The sequence below is a fragment of the Pristiophorus japonicus genome, chromosome 9, assembly GCF_044704955.1.
Source record: "Pristiophorus japonicus isolate sPriJap1 chromosome 9, sPriJap1.hap1, whole genome shotgun sequence".
Taxonomy (NCBI): Eukaryota; Metazoa; Chordata; class Chondrichthyes; family Pristiophoridae; genus Pristiophorus; species Pristiophorus japonicus.
This window is the reverse complement of record NC_091985.1, coordinates 47,297,796-47,311,755: the sequence shown is the minus strand read 5'-3', so window position 1 is coordinate 47,311,755 and position 13,960 is coordinate 47,297,796. Positions and strand designations below refer to the sequence as shown.

The following is a 13,960-nucleotide window of genomic DNA, read 5'->3' as shown; positions in this document are numbered from 1 at the left end:
GTCCAATTGCGTGGAGATAAGCTTGTTGGGCCTGGAGGAAACACGCCTGCTCCTCCTGGCCCACAAGCAGTGCAAAAAAGCACTTACTTCATGGATCTGGCCCATGTCACCTCCTTTTACCTGCCAGGATTTCCTAGACCCAGGAATCCAGGCCTCCATGAGTTAAAATTAAAATGCTGTTAAAATGGAGACACGCAGCCTCCTTAAAATACTTTATTTACTGATCCGCCACCATTTAAATGGGTAAGTGGACTGGTTAGAGGCAGGTTGATGGTCGAGTTTGAGAATTCAACATTTATTACCTTCAAACCCGCCCCCAATCCACTTGTCCTTGGGGTTACAATTCCCCCTTACATATGCAAGGGTTGTCAGGAAAATCCAACACTAGCTGGGGAACATAAAGGCAGTAGTGGATCCCTCCTCCGTTATATACCCTACCCCGATTTTTCTTTCCATTGACTTCTGGATTTTCCCTGGCTTTCTTCAAATAAAAGCAGATTGAATGTACAGAACGCATTGTTCTGCCAAATACTAAATACAGTCTGCTATGGGCTTATTCTTCAGTTAATGTACATTTCACAAAGGATCAGTTTGAAACGACAGCCATGCAGATATTTGGAATAATATATATTCTCTTTTCACAATACCCATCCGCTGGACCATTTAAACTGGCACTTTGTATAAGCATTCGCTCATTGTGGTGAGTAGTCAAAGTCTGTAATGCGAGGACAATATAAAAATGAAAGATCTTTTATTCCAACCACTATAATGTTATTTCACATGATTTTTTTAATCAACATTCAACGTGTAGCAGTCTTTCTATGTTTATAATGAACTTGTGATGAATTTTTGGATTTGGAACATTTTGCCAATTATGAGTGTGGTCACCAAGATGAGGAGGCGAGAGACAGGCGACTGTTATTTTAATTAAATTAAAAGCATTTGCATTGTGACCATTAGTTACTCAGTTTTCCATTCAGTTAATGTGGGTGTTTCTGTTCAGTAACACAGGTCAGCACATGAATTCACAGCTGCAGACATAAAATTAATGTTACAAAGGGTTAAGCATCAGCTTTCATTTTAAATTGTAAATTGTAGCTTGTTCTCAAGACAAGTGAACAAAGTGTTTCCCATCAGCCTAGCTGTCTAAAAAATTATTTCCTCTCCTCTTTGCTCCATTGCAAAACCCACAAGCAAGGTTTGAAACCCTCAGCACACAACAAGCTTGAACTTGTTATAACAGATATAACTTCACATAAGCAGTCAGGATGTGGCAGGCTACAATACCTCGACACTGTCTCAGATCTTCTTGGCCATCTTAACAATGGAATGCTGGCACCCATCTTGTAAAGGAACTGCTGCCAAATGCAACTTTTTGAACTCTTTTCTGTATTTTGTTTTTCTCCTTTAAACAATAAGTACTAACTGTGCTGATATTTAGAAATCCTGCCCTTCCTTTCTGTAACAAACTCACAGGTTGGAATTCGAGTTTACAACTCAATTTCAGTTCACCCCTCTCCATGCATAAGAATTTATCACGCTTGGCCTCAACTGTATGTAACAAGCAATTTTTTTGGCTAACTTTTGTCGAGACATTTAACCATAGGAGCAAAACTTAGGAGTAACAGGAAAAACGGAGTAGTCCATTACCACTTTCTATCAGTTTCTGCTCTCATCTACCTTTCTGTGAAGTATATCCCACAGAGGAGAGTACAACATTTAGTAACTAATAGTTCCACATTCTACAACACAAATGAGAAAAAAGCATGGATCTAGAAATTTGTCTTGGGCTGTGGTGCATAACGGGCTACAACAGATCAGCCGCCTGTGATACGCAGCACGTGATGTTCAGCTCCATTGCAGGCGCTGTGTATAATGGGCGGCCGATCCAATACCGCTCATTTTGTGACACCGCCCGAGACAAATTTCTAGTCCCATGAAGGGGGTTCCCTGACCTCTTACCGTAACTTCGACAGAAGATCAGGGGAAATCCTGCAGAAATGGCCATTTACACCATTTCCCCGGTCATTTCTGCCAATCTTCCACCAAGGTTACGGCAGGAGATGGGAAGAAGCCTTGGGGAAAGTACTGCCACTGATCTTTGATATCCATTTTACATTTCAGAAATTTCCAAACAGATCATTCAAAAATTGGACTAAAAATGGTGACAAATGTAGTGACGACAAACCTCGATCCAATCATGGTGGTGTACTGGCAGCAATTTGTACTGAGCCTCTGCTGCAGCTAAAAGAGATGGCATAGAAGGAAGTGACAAGTCCAACAATGGGGGAAAATTGTTGTGTCCTTTCACGCTACGCCAAATCAACACGAGGCACATACTGCAGACAAGGTCACTCTGTGACCTGTACCTTTATTTACAGGACCAAGAAGTGATGACCCTGCGTGGGACCTCCCTTTATATACCCGGATGACCAGGTGAGGAATGTCTCCCACAAGTTCACCCCCTGTGTTCAAGGTGTGCATTTTTCAGGTGTATACAGTGTTGTTACATAGAGGTTACAGTTATGTGACGGTTACAAACATGACAAAAATGAGATCATTGAATATGATATCCCTGTTGCATTTTTATCACAAGTTTCAAGTGATTTATATTTTCAGACATTAAGACAGTCAGAACCGATTGATCCCTAAACAATCACAGGACAAGCAATGTCGTTAAATGTCACACTGAAGTGGTTCTGCCTCCAGCTCAAACTACCTTTAAATTGTGTTGTCAGTAGAAGACTAAGCATCTTATTAATATTTCTTGTAAAATGTAATTTACCAAACTCTTTCAAAGCTGACATTTTAACAGTAATTAACAAGACAATAAAACACCAACAGTTAAGGATAGCTGACCATTTCCATCCTGCTGCCTCAGGATCTCCACATGAAGTGGTAACGTTGGATGTTATTTTATACAGTTTCACAAGATGCAATACATTTGCAATAGACTAGCCACCTTCAGTCCAATAAATTTATAATGAGAGACAGAATCTGGTTAGCTTAGAGACAGACAAATATGATCCATTTATACCGTTGCTTCAAACAAACGATAATTGAATAATAATTCCCATTAAGTGGCTGCATAAAACTCTAAGCTAAACTGATCTTGACTCTCAGTATAAGCTTATGTGGCTATTTGCTTTGGCTGCCATTAAATAGGATGGCTGCAAGGGTGGCCAGGTTTTGTTAAAGAGCAAGCTGAGGTGAAGAGGTGAGAGATGTGGAACAATATTTAGAAGACCTGTTGTTTAAGTCAAGTGACATGACCCACCAATATTGGGAAAGGTGGCATGTTTTTTTACTAACTTTATCCGAATGTAAGTTATTGAACCAAGCAAATCTGATCACAGCTGTTGCTCTGTACATTTGACCTTACTGAGGAATGAAGACACCTAGCAATTTGAACCAAGCCTTGTATCACCTCACAGTGCACCATTGGAAAACTGAAGAAATACAAAAAAATACATGCATCTCCAGTCCACTTCATGAGGGAATGCTATTGTTACATTAGCACCAGTCAATTCCCATGAAAGTAAGCTGCTCAGACTGTCTAAGGGAATAATTGATGCCGCTGAACCCAAGAAAGTGTCTATGACAAACCTGAATTTGTAACCATTTTAATTAGAAGCAATACTGGAGTTCTGACGAAGGACCATCGACCCAAAACGTTAACTCTGCTTCCTCTCCACAGATGCTGCCTGACCTGCTGAGATTTCCAGCATTTTCTGTTTTTCTACTAGAATAAATGGTATTCCCCTTTCTTGGTTCTCCCTGGAACGGTGCTGCTGCTCATTAATTAATGCAAATTGAAAGCAGTTTTATGGGCACTTCACCCAGACCCCAATAACTCACCATTTTTGAAGAGCCACTTTAAAACACCTGAATCATTTATTATCATGTCCTTAAAACAAATAGATAATTTACATCCCATGACAAATGAATAACCTTCAATAACACGTAGACTTATTTTATCAGCCTATTTATCACAAGATTAGTTTAAAATGACACAGACAAGTTGATTAAACCTTCTGTTCATTACATGCCTGATTATAGACAACAGACTCTTCCCGTGGTATTATTGTGTATGATTTGCAGTAACTGTAAAACTTCAGGAGCTGCAGAGGTTCAATCAATTAGTTATTTAAACGACAGCCCATTCATCATCAAATCATCTATCTTAGATGTCAGCCTGGGCTTAATGGTAGCACTCTTACCTCTGACTTAGAAGGTCATGGGTTCAAGCCCCACTCCAGAAACTTAAGCACATAATCTAGGCTGATATTTCAGTGCAGTATTAAAGGAGTGCTACACTGTCAGAGATACTGTTTTTGGATGAGACATTAAAATTTCCCGAGAGTTATTCTGATCAATTTTGATTATTGCCATTTTTCCAGGGTTCCCGCCAAAGCTACGGCTGTCAATCAAGAGAATCCCTACAGAAATTCAACCCTATTATGTCCAGTTTTGAGCGCCTTACTTTAGGAAGGATATCAAGATCATGGAAAGGGTACAGAAGAGATTGACTAAGATCATTACAGGGATGAGAGGCTACAGTTCTGAGGAAAGATTAAAGAAAAAGGACCTCTATTCATCAGAAGTTCAAGGGAAAATCTAATAGAGATATACAAAATTATGAGAGGTTTTGATGAAGTAAATCGGGTAAAACTATTTCCACTGTGCAGTCAGTCAGTAACAAGAAGGCATACATATTAGATATTTACCAAACGCACTAAGGGAGAGGTTAGGATTTTTTTTTTTATGTAGAGGTTTGTTATGCCTTAACAGAAACAATGGTGGAAGCAGAGTCCATAATAGATTATTAAAGAAAGAATGACTTCCATTTATATAGCGCCTTTCACGACTACCGAGCGTCTCAAAGCAATTTACAACCAATTAAGTACTTTTGGAGTGTTAAAAGGAAGTGAATAAACATTTGAATGTTTCAATGAGTTGGCACAAGTGCAATGGGCTGAATGGTCTGCTTCTGTGCTGGAAAATTCTATCATCTTCTAAATGGAAACTGCAAGTTTTCCCTGCAATTTCAATATAAGTGAGTAATACAACATTTAATGCAGGTTACAGGAAATGTTGTTTAGAAGATTAGATTTTTGTAAAGTTTTGCAAAAAACATTTGCTTTGATTTCCATGGCTCAGAATAATTTTCTCACTTGGATCAGAAGCACTGCGTGCAACTAAAAAACTGATTAGTATTTGATGGATTCTGATCAGCAGCTTGTGAATCTACATTAACCAGTTTCAGGCAGATGTCACAAACTGTATAGCGTGATTCCAACCTTAAAAATTGCAAAATAAGATAAGCAACTGGTTTCTATGATACACCATTTGAGCCAATGTTTGATCACATCAGAGAAACAAAGCAATCTGCATTGAGATAGAATTTGTCAGAATATCTCTGAAACATTATAAAATGCTTCCAGTGTAATTAATCACTTTAAAGTGTTACATAGGCAAAAGCAGCAGCTATTTTTTATATAGCAGGAAAAAGACCCACAGACATCAGTAATACACAACAGCATAGGGTAGATTTTCTGATTAATGGGTGCAAAGTGGGGGTAATAAACCGGAAAAATTTCCAAAGATCCATTTTGCCGTATTTCTACCTATTTAGCGCCCCATTCAATGTTCTGATCAGGTTTTGTATTATCGCCAGAAACACGCAACAGTTTTGCAATTAAAGTTGTGGTGTGTGGAGCCCTGATGGCCACCTGGATACCATCTACAATGCCTCAGACTCTTAGAGAGCCTGTCATCTGTGGTTCAGTTGGTAGCACTCTTGCCCCTGAGTCAGAAGGTTGTGGGTTCGAAGTCCTGCTCCCGCTCCCGAAATCCCGCTTGAGCACAAAAATCTAGGCTGGCACTCCGGTGCTGCACTGTCAGAGGTGCCGTCTTTCAGATGTGACGTTAAACCGAGGCCCTGCCTGCTCTTTCAGGTGGATGTAAAAGATTCCATGGCACTATTTTGTAGAAGTGCAGGGAAGTTATCCCAGGTGCCCTAGCCAATATTTATTCCTCAATCAACACTGTTGTGTATGGAGAAAGAGTCAGACTGAACACTGTGAGCTCAAAGTAAAATGTGACCTTAGTCTTTTATTGCAGGTCTCCAGAGTGCCTCTCCAACCTGTGAAGCCTCCTTAAATATCTGTGCTCCCAAGGGATTATGTGATCCCTTGGGACTCCAGGGGATGAGCCCTCTGGTGGCGGTACAGAGTAAATACAAGTCCACATATATAACAAACATTAAAGCAGATTATCTGGTCATTATCACATTGCTGTTTGTGGGAGCATGATGTGCACAAATTGGCTGCCCCGTTTCCTACATTACAACAATGACTACACTCCAATAAAAGTACTTCATTCGCTGTAATGTGCTGTGTCCTCTCCAGTTGGTTTCTCCTTTTCCTTTGGGAAAGAGACAAAGGTGCTTCTCCTGGCAAACATTGCATCTGTCATTTGCTATATACAGGTATGACTTGCAGAATGGCGTATCTGGCAAATGTCCCCTGGTGTGGCTTGGAATGATCTTTAGAGCAGCTGGCAACTTTACAGCCATTGGAAGATTCATTCTGGCATTTGAGGGATTTCCAGCCACCCAAAGTTGTTGGTTTCAACTTTTGTACTGCAGCAGCAATTGCCAAGACTTCAGGAAGGTGTTGCTTAGTAAACTGAATTCGGAAATATCGAGGGAAATGTTAATATATCAGATGTTCAGTACACAAGTGTAGAAATGCTCAGAGCCAAAGAACGACATTCATCTGACATTCCAAAACATGCCAGCCCTATTGAGGAGTTGTGTGTAGGTGCCCATTTTATATAGGCAAAATATGCATCATTGGGACTGTGCCCCAATGTCCTGAAATTTAGCATTTGTCTGAATACGACATTTAAATGAGGTTCGGGCATACCTGTACCTTCTTCTCCTTCTTCTTCTTCTTATGCGATCCCGCATATTGAGGATGACTTGCTTCCACACCAAACAGGGATGAGTTCACAGGTATTTCAATGAAAGACCTGACATTCCAGGTCCCGAACTACATATTGAAGGGTGGAAGATGTCTGTGCGTGGATTTTTTTAACGCGTGTTGGCCGTTGCATACCAGCCACCACACGGGCTGGACAGAGCTAGGTCTTGGTCCAGTGGCAAAGATTAACCAAGAGTAGTGGAGATCAGCTCTGCTGCACAGACCTAGTGTGGGCCCTCGCCTCTTCTGGGCCCCGAAATCGCGCCTCTCTTGGGCCCCGATCACATCGCTCTGCAATTTCTCGCCGCTCCTTCGCCCCGATCTCACTGCTCCTCTGCTGCTTGCCGCCTTTCCTGCTGTACCTGCCCACGCTCCAATCAGCGACCTTGATTTTGGTGACGTCCAATCCAGTCGCCCTTTTCCAAGTCGTCGCCCTCCTGCACCAGCTCACGCTGCTCCCTGAATTGACCTCCACAGTTACTGATGGGTCACTAAACTAACTGACTGTTAAATCCATTTGTCATGGTTCACAAACTATGATGTGCTCTTTCTTTGGTGGAAAGGAATAAGCCTGATGGTCATCTTCCATCAGGCCATCACCAAGGGACATTGGAGCTGGCTGCAGAAATATCTGTCAACCTGGCTGTCTGTCTGAGGGAGCAGACATAGAAATAATGATCATGAAGGAAAGCAGAGAAAAGAGCATTTTAAGCTTCTTTTCCCCTATGGTAGCATTCAGAGAACTTTACACAATGTGTGATACAAATTCAGATAACAAGAAAGGTCCGGAATTTTCTGTACCTGGGCGAGTTGGATGTGGGTGGTCGCTGTGGCCTGTCACGGCCCAGTTCTTCATACCATCCTGCTCCCGAGATCGATTTTCCGTTAATGGGGCCTATTAAGGCCACCCTGCGCGATACCCGGCTCTATTAAATGCTGCGGGTCTGATGACGTCATCGATGACGCAATTTCAGTCGGGTTATTTAAAGGAGCCATGGCCACATTGCATTTGAAGGTACAATTGGACTGCTACAAAGAGTGCCGAACATGACTGCACTGAGACAGAGGGCTACACCCAGGTTCTCCGACGACACCCTCCATATGCTTGTGGAGGGAGTGAGAGCATGCAGGAAGGTTCTCGTTCCTTCGAATGGGCCGGAGAGACCTCCCCAGGAGACAAAAAGAGCCTGGCTCCAAATCGCAAAGGAGGTGAACATCAGAGATGTGTTCAAGAGGACCTGGGTGCAGTGCCACAAACGTTTCAATGAACTGGAAAGGTGAGTAAAAAGCCACACTCAACTTCACCCTGCTGTGCCTCTCATCACACCCCCAACACTCTGCCTTCCCAACTCTTCTCCTGCACATCCTTATTCACACTAACATACCTTGCACATCCACCCATCCCCCTCTCTCTCTATCTATCTACATTATCACATCCCCATCTTGCTAGCCACCCCTCACACTCACCATTATCCTAATGTAATCATACCAACTAACAACACACAAGGAGGCCACTTGATCATCATAGTCATCCTCTACAAATGTAACCCATTCATTCCTTACACTCATTCCATCACTCTCACTCAAACTTCTCTTCTTACCCTCCTTGCAGGAAAAGAGAGCCCACAATAAGAGGAAGAGGGAGAGAACCGGAGTTGGAATTCCATCATTGGCCACCCTAACATCAGCAGAGGAGGCTGCCTTGGAAGCCTCTGGAATCGCCAAGCTGCTGGCAGGGGGAGATGGAGAGAGATGGACATCTCAGCAATCTGGTGACAGAATTATATATATGATACAGCCACATGGCATACATCAGTCACTTATATGGGGACTGATGTCAGCGTTCACACTTCGCCCCCATTGCCTCCCTCCCCCCCTCCCCCATTGCCTCCCTCCCCTCCTCAGTCAGAGCCCCAGATGCCTCCTCAGATCGTGATGGCCGAGTCTGTCCCTGCACAGTCACAGGAGGAACAGACTTTGGCGGGGCCCTCACAGGCTCCAAAACCCTGAGGATGTCCTCCAAAAGGGTCTATGCAGTCGCAGCAGGGAAGTGAGCAGCCTGCCTCTACCTCTGCTGAAGTGGTAGCACCTCGTAGAAGCATGCGCAAGAGAAAGATGAAACTCAAATAGGTTCACAAGTGTAGCTACTTGGGTTTTATTAAATGTTTCTGTAAAGTTTCTGTTACTGTGATGTCACGGATACAAATCTTTATTCCCACAACTTTATTTTCACATGGACAAATTTTGTGCACCTTTGGAAGTGGCTTTAATGAGTTGGAGTGAATGATGAGACATTACGTAACCTCCAGCAATGGGGGTCAGTGTGAAAATAACGGCTCGGTCATAGTAGGGATGCTTTATGGTGTTGCTGTAGGGTGGTGGGGAACCTGGCTCAGCATGTGGCAGCCATATGGGTGTAATGCGTAAAGCTAAGTATGAGCCCATCCCTGAACTCCCAGGCAGCAATATGCATGGGTGCTGGTGGGATCTGGCCCATCGGTTCCTCCAGCTCCTCCTCCTTGTCTTTCAGCTGATGCTCTTCCGCTTCCTCTGAAGAGGCTGTGCACTCAGTGCCTTGTTCCTCATACAGCGCTGCTGCGTTATGTTGTGCAGGATGCAGCAGACGATGATTCTGAAGACCCTGGCTGGTGTGTACTGAACGGCTCCTCCAGATCTGTCAAAGCATCTGAAGCGCATTTTCAGCATTCCTATTTTCTGCTCTATGACACATATGGTGGACATGTGGCTTTCATTATATCTCTCCTTGGCCTCAGTACATGGGTCTCCTCAAGAGTGTAATGAGCCACGTCTTCAATGGATAGCCCTTGTCTCCAAAGCCAGCCGGAAAGTCTGCTTGGAGGAGCGAAGAGCTGAGGGAGAGTGGACTGGTGCAGGATGAAAGAGTCATGACAGCTGCAAAGGAATTTTGCCCACACATGCATGATGCTCTTCCTATGGTTGCAGACGAGCCACACATTGAGGGGGTGGAAGCTCTTGCGGTTAACAAAGACTGCTGACTTATGATGGGGTGCCCTGATGGTCACATGTGCTGTCGATGATGCCCAGCACCCGTGGGAAGCCAGCCAGAGCTGCAAAGCCCAGCGCCCGCTCAGTAACACTGACCTCATCAGTTGCAAAGTTGATATAATTGGCTGACTTGTCAAAGAGGGCATCGGTGACCTGTGTGATGCATCTGTGGGCGGCCAACTGTGAGATGCTGCAAATGTCTGCTAAAGATCCCTGGAAGAAACTTGAGGCAAAGAAGTTGAAGGTGCTGGTGACTTTGACAGGCACGGGTAAGGCAGGGCCACCTGCTCCTCTGGGCCGCAGGTCTTGCTCCAGCAATCTGCAAATGTCTGTGACGACCTGAGCCTCCTTTGGCACTGGTGCTCAGTCATGTTAAGGAAGCTCAGGTCTGTATACCCTGTGTTGGGGGTATCACCTCTGGTGTGATGCAGCCCTGCACTGATGCCCTCTGTCCTGAGCAACATCAGGTGGTTGCGGAGAAGATTGGTGGTGTTGTTGCTGGTGGTGGTGCTGCTGGTGTTGGGGCTGATCATGGTCCGATTCTGAAGACCAGGGTGAGACGGTATAAACGGCACCCATGCTGATGGAATAGAAGGCAGGTCAAGTAGAGATGACAGAAGCAAACTGTCAATGGTGTGATAGGTTCTGCCAATGAGGTGACTCTGGATGGAGAATTTGCTGGAAACACTTGCAACCTCTAGAAAGCTAAATCTGTGCTGACAATGCAGTCAGCAGCAATATCTGTCTTAGGAAAGTGATCAGCTGTGAGGTGGGAGTTTTATTGTGCTTTTCATGCTGTACAGTAATGAACTGGATTAATGGCCACTCAACCTCCGCCTCAGGTTCACAGAAGTGGTTCTCGAGCTGTGATTCCCATGCTCATCCAGGGAAATTTGAAAGATACAGTGAAAAAGGCACTTAAGAGTCTGACAAGTACCTAATAATAATTTAAATTAGCTCACCCACCGCTGCTGTTCGGATCGCTGCTGCACCAGCAAACGCGCCCGAAGTAAAGGTGCATGGCGACAGGATGACGGCAAGTTCCCGACCCGCTGCAAGATAGTTCAAATTTCCCACCCGACCCGCCTCCAATCGAGCCCAGAAAATTCCAGCCTACTTAGATTCCAAATTCTGTAAATCGGAAATAAAAACAGAAAATGTTGAAATGCATTGCAGATAGTTAATCTGGAGGAAGGAAAAGATAAATTAACATATCAGGAATAACCTTTCACCAGAATTGGCATAGTCGGGCTGGAGATTTTTTTTCGATTGGATTGGCAAGGACCAGTGCCTGACACCATCACTGGTGAAGACACGGATACCAGTCTCAGCCTGCCCTATTTTCTGAGGAAGCTGTATCTGTGTGATGTCTCTGTAATGTCAAAAGGACCTCAAAAGGATTAGCAAAGCCAAGTTTGTTTTACAGTGTTACGAACACATATTTTGGAGTTAAGCAATTTACAGCCCTGCTTTGCTCCTGTGTATCTTCTGGTAACCCAGTTGCAGAACTGCAGTTATGGAAGTCTGCCTGCTCTCAGAGAAAATGGTGAATGTTGAAAAATCAGTTAAGAAATTAATGTTTTAAATTATGCCGGGGGGAGGAGATGATGTTTTGTGAACCAAAGACCTGAACTAAGATTGCTATTAGGCACTGCAGTGCGATAGCAGTGGGCAATTTCCTGAGTCACAGCACCCTCTACAGAGAACTAATAGCAAAGTCTACTGAACAGATGAAAATGCAGGATAGTTTCCTTATTTTCAAAACAAGGATTAACTATCTTATTTTTGTAGATTTTAACAGCCAATTAAAATGCTGATTGCACATGATTTTCTAGAGGTTAATTTTACAAAACTGAAGCAGCAGATAACTAACCAATCACAGTGCACTTGTAGCAACATTCTTTTCACACTTCCCAACCCAATCAGCTAACAAGGCAGTTAACCAGTATAATTAATCATAACTTGGTGCGTCCTGTCTAAACCTTATTGATCATGCATTTAAAGGCAAAATTGGCATATATTAGGAGAGCAAGAAGTGCAATAGATAGTGATAGTCTCTTCTTCACCCTACCAAAATGGAAAGCAATCAAAGGGAACAATTAGGGGAAGCAGTGGTGGAATTGCTCCCTTCTAGTGTTTCTTCTCTCCTCTCTCTCCAGGCATCTCAACAACAACAACAGCAGTAGCAAACCTCTTCTTCCTCTCACAGAGAGACCTTTCCTTTGTAGCAGCAGCTCCAACAGCACCTGTTCAAGCCACATCCAAGCAATCACACCACTGGCAGGGTTGCTGAAGATAAGCCTTCTCCATCAACTCCTCCAAATCTCAGTACAAATAGACCTCCATTACCTCCTACTCCTATTAGGATGACAGATGATAGGCCTCCACCACCTCCTATGACAAATAGGCCCTCAATTAACAGGAATGGCCCTCGACTTCCACCACCACAACAACAAAAACCACCTGTCCCTCAAACACCTAGGCCAATTCCCTCTTTCCAAGCTCCTCCCCCACCACCACCTAATCGGCCAGGACTACCTCCCACTCATCCAAGCACTGCTACAGATGTTGAAATTCCAAGGCTTCCTCAACGGAATTTGTCCTTCCACGGCACTTCTTCGTCAATGTCATCTGGTCCAATTCGAAGTAGTCCTCTTCCTCCCTGTGAAAGACCTCCACCGCCTGTAAGAGAAACCCCTAGCAGATCAGGACCTCTTCCACCACCACCTCCAGTTGGCAGAAATGGGAGTAACCAGAAAGCACCAGCTGTTCCACAGCCCCCAAGTAGAATGGGTTCAGACCCCCACTTCCTCCAGACCGAGGAAGTCCTGTTGTCCCACCTCCCTCACCAACGTCAATGAGGAATGGCTTTCAGGAGTCCTCACAGTCAATGTGTGAAGCTGAGTGTGAAGGCAGATTTTCTTTCCATTCCATCTCTGATTTTCCACCACTGAAACTGTACATAAACTTCCAAAAAACCTATCCCAGTAAACAGAGCAAGGCAGAGAACAGAGATCCAGGTCAGAGAGAGCGAGGTGCTCCACCCCTTCCATCAATTCCACCTATACCAAGGTGAAACAGACTTGGCTGTTGAAAACTCTTGGAAAGCTATCCTACTCTTGTGAGACCACCTTGCATGCTTTAACTACAGAATATTGCCACAGTGATGTTGAATTTGCCTCTATCAGCTTCAGTCATTTTCAGCTGCAGAAATGCTGGCTCTCTGGCATTTCGTTTATGTGATACTTACAGCATCTAGTATTTAAAAAATAATTTCTCCTTTGCAATTTTTGACTGCTTTAATGTAATACATGCTAACTTGTTTACAATATTATGGACCAGAATAAATACATGTATTTTTGCAAGAAAAAAAAACTCGTTTAAATATGATGATTTGCAAATTTAATTCAAACATGTGCCAACCACCAGAACCTGCAAACTAACTAAAAACGTTCTAAGAAAACCTAACAAATCAAATGAAAATTTGGTTTCCAGGGTTGATGATGCACTCCAGTCCCTTCAGTGCCCACCGGTCATGGAAGGCCTTCAGCGTGCGGTGGACACCACATGCTCCATCTCCAGGGACACCTGGGCGTGAACGTAACCATGGAAGGGAGACAAGCAGGTGAGCAATAGATCGTGGAGTCTCTGAGTATAAACCACTAACGAGCTATAAAAACAGAATTGTTGAATTTGTAAGGAAAGAGACTCTCAAAGACAGTGGCACTGATGAGTTGGACACGCAGATAGAGCAAGTGTTATGTACCATATTAATTATATACTCTATAATTTACAATTAACAATGTGTCCATAATTACTGATTGTGCACAAGTGCTTGATAGATCATGTAATAATAATAATGATATAGACCCATAAGGAAAAATGTGTTTATGTATTCATAGTTAGGAAACGTTTACAATTGTCATCCTTTTTATTCCTCCAGTATG

The 13,960-nt window shown here is 43.5% G+C and overlaps 1 pseudogene; it reads left to right on the top strand.

Moving 5' to 3' along the window:
* The first annotated feature begins 11,043 nt into the window (after positions 1-11,043).
* LOC139273886 (WAS/WASL-interacting protein family member 1 pseudogene) lies at positions 11,044-13,089 on the top strand (annotated as a pseudogene).
* Positions 13,090-13,960: the final 871 nt, after the last annotated feature.